This window comes from Nycticebus coucang, chromosome 10 (genome assembly GCF_027406575.1).
Source record: "Nycticebus coucang isolate mNycCou1 chromosome 10, mNycCou1.pri, whole genome shotgun sequence".
In the NCBI taxonomy this organism is placed as follows: Eukaryota; Metazoa; Chordata; class Mammalia; order Primates; family Lorisidae; genus Nycticebus; species Nycticebus coucang.
This window is the reverse complement of record NC_069789.1, coordinates 40,006,481-40,013,276: the sequence shown is the minus strand read 5'-3', so window position 1 is coordinate 40,013,276 and position 6,796 is coordinate 40,006,481. Positions and strand designations below refer to the sequence as shown.

Below are 6,796 nucleotides of genomic sequence, written 5' to 3'. Positions count from 1 at the left end.
AGCCTGGCCTTGTTCTGTTTTTTGAAAAAAACATGCTTGTATCCTAGCACTTTGGGAGACTGCTTGACCTCAGGATTTTGAGGTTGCAGTTAACTATGTGTCAGCCACTGCACTCCAGCCAGGACAACAGAGCAAGATTCTATCTCAAAAACAAAACAAAACAACCCCCTCACCTCATGTTGTTATTGTTCAGAGTATGTAGACATAGTAAAGCATTCCTAGGAAAGCAAGCAGAGTAATGGTAGAAGTAAGACAAGTCCTTGGACAGTCAAACCAATAATAATACAGAATCCTTTAGAATACCAGCAAGTACAAACAAAGACCCAAAGTGTTATTCTGCTGGTTATGACAAGTTCATCACACTCAGGGCAGCAGCACACTCTTTTTTTCCCTTCTTTCCTTCATTCTAGCAAACATTTATTAAGTGCCTACTCCTAGACTAAATTCTAGAAGGGACTCACACATAAATAAAATGTAGTCTTTGTCCTTGAGCTTCTAGTTATTTTGTGGGGGCAGCATATTCACTGGAAATGCCTTTAGCTCCAGCTCAACTAAATAAGTAAAATGCCCAACTAAGAATGGCTTCAACTAGAAGTGTGTTGATATGCAGTTATTGATGCTAGTGTAACAGGTTAAAGATTGTGAGGTTTAAGGTTAGTATCTCTTAGATGTTCTAGGCCTTATCTCTCATTGTTGCAGAAAAGCTGCATCTTTCCAATCATTAGACCCTCATTCATCTGTGGGCAAGAGTAGGGGAGAATCGGCAATGCGGGCCAACAGTGTTTTCCCTCATGTACCTTCCTCTTATCACAGGGGAAAAATCTTTCCAGAAACCGTCTAGCAGACTTCCTCTTTCATCTTTTAGGTCAGAAATGGGTCACACACATATTCTTAGAGCAGAGATTGGGTTCACTTCTGGAGACCAATGTATCTCTGGCCACTACTGAACAAAATTCTGGTTTTGTGAATGAGGAAAGGGGGGCCAATTACTTTTGTAGAGGCAAGTAATGGTGTCTGCTACAGAGAGATAGCCATGTATACAATATATACACTAAAGTGAAATTAGTACTTATAGAGGGATTCTAAGATTTGTCCTATTTCCTACTACCTGGGTAAACCCAATGCTTCTGAGTCTCAATTTTTTCATCTGTTAAGTGGAGAAATTAATTGCTCTGCCCACATATGGGACTAAGTAGGGTTCATTTTAGAGGAATGCCTTGTCAAGCAGAAGGCACTGAATACCTATACCTGTTGGATTTTTAACACAAATAGTGCCAGTGTTTTATGGTAACCTATAGGGTTCCCTTGATCTATTGTTTGGCATGGTGAATTTGGGCATGGAGGTGGGGCAAAGAATAGGCCCTTGGCAGAGCTGGGATCATGGTCAGTTTAGGCATAAATGTGGGACATTGAAAAGAGCTGGAAGTGGGTCCTTACGTTTCTGCGCACAAATCCTGAGCCATAGCAGGAAATGGGAATAAATGCCATCCCCCCACCCCCCACAGCTGGTCTGTGCACAGTGGATGCTGACAAGGAGGTGTCATGAATTCCCATGCCTTTACTTGATGCTTTCTCTTCCGGGGGTGTGGGGCTCCCCAGAAACTGCATGAGGCAGGTGCTATAGTCCTTTTATGAGCTGGTGAGGATTGTTTTAGAGGACTCGGTTCCCCTTAGGCCAAGAGCTATAGCTCAGCCTTCAAAAACAATTTGAACAGGAGGAAAAATTGAGTTAGTTGGAATGAAAGGTCAGTCAAGGGAGGACTCGAAGAGGGGACCTTGGTGATTAAGTTCAACCGTTTCCTTTCTGTGGGTGTAAGGGAGAAATATTTCTGAATTTGCCCTGACCTTTTAAACCTTAGCCTGCTTGCTAAGCTAGTTGAAGCTCAAGTTCCTCTTCTAACCACAAAAGTCCTTTGCTTTCTCCCTGGAAATGTGGAGCCTTGCCATTACCCACATCTGCCAGAAACTCCCCTCTGTAAACCTTGCTTGAACCTTGGTTCACGCTTAACCAACCTGCTTCCATTTATTGAGGCAGCTTGGCAAACAGATGGCTCTGGGTGCAGTTAATAATCTTGTCATTTTTACCTTGTGGTCTTTTATATCTACCTCACCCATCCAGTTAAATTAAATTACCATCAGTCTCTTCCCTACCAGGTTGAAGATTAATGGGCCTTCAGCTGTCTCCTTAGAACACGTGCAATTGTCACGTCCTGAAGAGAAATGCAGTGACTAATAAATTATGGGCTGTCACCGTGGAGAATGGGGGCAACTATGGAGTTCTTCTCAGTTTGTGAGGTTTGGGGCTAGGCATGTGCAAGGTCAAGGGTGGGTACCTTGTTGCAGCAGCCATTAATGATACCTCTGAGAAGCACAGGAGAGGTTGAGATATTGGGATCAAACTGCATGGCCTGTAAGCAGTTTCTACTTTCTGAAAGTGTTGGAAGCAAGTTGGTCTATTCCTAGAATGAATGGCCTCTAACTGGTTTCTAGGGAACAGCCACTCATTCCTAACCTCAATGCCGGGGAAAACACAGTTTTGCTATCCCAAGGATTTGTCTTCTGATTCCCCAGGCTTGTCCCCTCTGTCCATTAAATGTGGCTTTCTAGGACATATCAATTTGTTGTACCCTAAGTATTCACCCAGCACCTATGGGGCTCCCAGCAGCTTTCCAAAATATTACCATAAGCTCCCAACTGGCTTGTGCACTGTGTCCTGGTCCCTGCCCGCACGCCCCTCAACACTCGTGTATTCCCACCCTCTCCTGCTGGCCAGTTGTTGGGAAAGCTTGCAAAGTCATCAGCAGAAACAAACCCAACTCTATTTTAAGAGAATGGATTCACTTTGCAGTTGTCTATTCTTCTATTGATGGATTGAGTTCTAAAAATATAAAAAGGGATAATCCAAGATGGTGGCTGAGTAACAGCCTCCCTGCAACAGGGCACAGTGAGTCTGGGGAGATAAGACTCCAGGCATCTCTGGCTGGTGGGATCTGCCTATAATCATCCCTTTGAGGATACAAGGAGTCAGCAAGGGACTTCTGGACCCCAAGAGAAGGACAAAAACAGTGGAAAGCTGGCAAGTGGTTGCGTGTGCCTGATTGACCTAATCCCGCTGGCAGCTGTAAGTACAAGCAGCAGTGAAGCTGCAAACTGGAAAGGCCTTACCTGTGAACTGTTTCGGTGTTTTTGGACTTGGCACTCAGTTGAACTGCTTTGGGGAGAGCTTGAGCAGGAGTGCGGAGAACTTTGGGCATTGTCTAGGGCCCCAGACTGAGCTGCTGAGCCGGACAGAGCTAATAGTGTTCGGCTGTGGGCCACAGGGAGCCATTGTGAGAGAACTGCCCAGCAAGCTCTGCCCTCAGGGTCGCAGAGCAAGGATTAGGTGGGAGGTAGTAACCTAATGACTGAGCAGCCTAAAGGCAGGGACTGAGCTGCCTTACAGCCTTAACCCTCACGGGCAGAGTGAGACCAGTTTTGGCACACTAGAGCCTTGGGCTGTTGCCCTGGGTAGAGTGCCATGGCATCACAGCTCATAGCAACCTCAAACTCCTGGGCTTGGTGCTGCCTGGACCTCCATAAGAGCTGCGCTGCAACCCCCAACCTGAGACCCATGCCCGCTGAGCCTCCACATGCCCTGACCAGGAACTGCAGGAGTTGAGCAACCCTGTGTCCTCCCTCCTGTCCCTCCCTGCCTCCACACCAGCCCACTTGTCTGGCCAGGGACTCGGGTAGCCGCAGGCCCTCCAGAGCCCTCCCTGCCTCTGCGCAGAGCCCTTCTCCTGGCCAGAGACTGCTGGAGCCTTGGGCTCTCTGTGCTGAAGTCACTGGGTGCCAAGCACTCCCAGAACCATGCGCACCACCTCCCGCCCTGTTGCTGGATCTGGGTGTGTCACACTTCGGAGCTGCTTCCACAACCAGAACTCCCTGGCTGGGGCAGCCCCAGAGGAACTACACAGGGCCACTCCCTACAAAGATCCAGCAACAATAGAGTGATTCTGCTGGGGTCTAATCTTGGAGAAACACCTCCCCAACTCTGAGGACAGCCAGAGGCAACGGTGAAAAGCAATCATGAGGTGAAATCAACAGAAAAACTCTGGCAATATGAATAGTCAGAGTAGATCAACTCCCCCAAGGATCAATGCGGCAGACACAGCACAAGATCCCATGCACAAACAAATAGCTGAGATGTCAGAAATCGAATGCAGAATCTGGATAGCAAATAAGATTGAATTAGAATTCCAAGCAGTAACCCAAAAGATATGTCAAGAATTCAATGAATTCAAAGACCAAATGACCAAAGATTTTGACACATTGAGACAAGAAGTTGCAGCCCTCAAAGATCTGAGAAACACAGTAGAATCCCTCAGTAACAGAATGGAGCAAGCAGAAGAAAGGATTTCTGACATGGAAGAGAAAGCTTTTGAATGCTCCCAAACTCTCAAAGAGGAAGAGAAATGGAGGGCAAAAACAGATCACTCTCTCAGAGGGCTCTGGGATAATTAGAGGAAAACCAATATTCGTCTTACAGGGATCCCCGAAAGCGATGAAGTATCTTCACAAGGCACAGAGTCTCTTCTCCATGAGATTATGAAGAACTTTCCAGACATGCCAAGAGATTCTGAAATTCAGATAGCAGACAGTTTCAGAACTCCAGCATGACTCAACCCAAATAAGACATCCCCCAGACAAATCATAATCATCTTCATTAAAGTTAATATGAAGGAGAAAATTCTGAAAGCAGCCAGATGAAAGAAAACCATCACCTACAACGGCAAAGATATTAGAATAACTGCAGATCTCTCTGCTGAAACTTTTCAAGCTAGAAGAGGATGGTCATCGACTTTCAATCTCCTAAAACAAAACAACTTTCAACCCAGGATCCTGTATCCAGATAAACTGAGTTTTATTTATGATGGAGAAATTAAATACTTTAACAACATTCACATGTTGAAGAAATTTGCCATAACTAAACCAGCTCTCCAGGATATTCTCAGACCTATCCTCCATAAAGACCAGCACAATTGACTGTCGTGTTGCCCTGTGTACACCCCCGTACTATAGAGGCTGGTCATCTGTTTGCCTGGCAGGTGAATCTGCCCTCACGAGTGGCCATGGGGAATGGAAGCTGAGAATGCTGGCAGCTATTCCCTTCAGCTGCCTCCAGGTTTCTGTATCTTTCCATTTCAACAAATGATGGCTGAAGCTCCTAATGTGGCACTTCCAAGTGAAAAGCACATGCCAGCAGAAGTTCCAGTGCCAGTTCCTACTCAGGAACCTGTACAAGAGGCACCCAAAGGAAGGAAAAGAAAACCTAGAACAACAGAACCAAAAAAACCAGTGGAACCCAAAAAACTTGCTGAGTCAAAAAAATCTTGCAAGTCCCCAAAATCAAAAGACAAGCAAGAAAAAATTACAGACACGTTTAAAGTGAAAAGAAAAGTGGACTGTTTTAATGGTGTTTCAGAAGCTGAACTTTTGACCAAGACTCTGCCTGATATCTTGACCTTCAATCTGGACATCATCATTATCGGCATAAACCCAGGACTCATGGCTGCATACAAAGGGCATCATTACCCTGGACCTGGAAACCATTTTTGGAAGTGTTTGTTCATGTTGGGGCTGAGTGAAGTCCAACTGAATCATATGATCATACTTTACCAGGAAAGTATGGTATTGGGTTTACCAATATGGTGGAAAGGACAACACTGGGCAGCAAAGATCTTTCTAGTAAAGAATTTTGTGAAGGAGGACATATTCTAGTACAGAAATTACAGAAATATCAGCCACGAATAGCAGTGTTTAATGGAAAATGTATTTATGAAATTTTTAGTAAAGAAGTTTTTGGAGTAAAGGTTAAGAACTTGGAATTTGGTCTTCAGCCCCATAAAAATCCAGACACAGAAACTCTGTTACGTTATGCCATCATTCAGTGCAAGATGTGCTCAGTTTCCTCGAGCCCAGGACAAAGTTCATTACTACATTAAGCTGAAGGACTTAAGAGATCAGTTGAAAGGCATTGAACGAAACACAGACGTTCAAGAAGTGCAGTATATATTTGACCTACAGCTTGCACAAGAGGATGCAAAGAAAATGGCTGTTAAGGAAGAAAAATATGATCCAGGTTACGAAGCAGCACACGGTGGTGCTTATAATGAAAATCCATGTGGTGGTGAACCCCGCAGCTTCTCTTCAAATGGGCTAACAGCCGACAGTGTGGAGTTAAGAGACGAATCAGCATTCAGTAGCATTCCAAATGGGCAGTGGATGGCCGAGTCCTTTACAGACCAGATTTCTTCCTTTGATAATCACTTTGGAACCCAAGAACAGGAAGATGGGAACCATGCTTAAGAATGCTGCTGCTCAGCTCTGCCTAGGCTGCAGTTTTAATGCAGTTGTCAAGAAGTAGAACCTCAGTTTGCTAACTGAAGTATTTTATTAGTATTTTACTGTAGTGGTGTAATTATAGTACAGAACAGTTATGTTAGTATGAACTCTATGGAAGAAAAAAGTAGGGGTTTTGTATGTGAGTTTTTGTATTTGAATTAACCATCATTCCAGCTTTTTATATACAATATTTCATTTATGAAGAAATTCAGAATTTCATTCAGGAGCCACTTTTGATCTGTAATTTAAAAATACAACAGCCTGAATATTTGCAGTTGAATCTTAACTGTGCACACACCCAGATACACCATTATCCCTTTTATGCTTAAGAAGGGTATGCTAATAATCACCACAGGTAAAGGGGCACGTGTGCTGGTTTTCATATATGAAGTTAACCCTTGGTGGAGCCTCA

At 44.4% G+C, this 6,796-nt stretch overlaps 1 pseudogene; it reads left to right on the top strand.

The window, feature by feature from the left end:
- Positions 1 to 5,118: 5,118 nt before the first annotated feature.
- On the top strand, positions 5,119 to 6,450 carry LOC128597103 (G/T mismatch-specific thymine DNA glycosylase-like; annotated as a pseudogene).
- Positions 6,451 to 6,796: the final 346 nt, after the last annotated feature.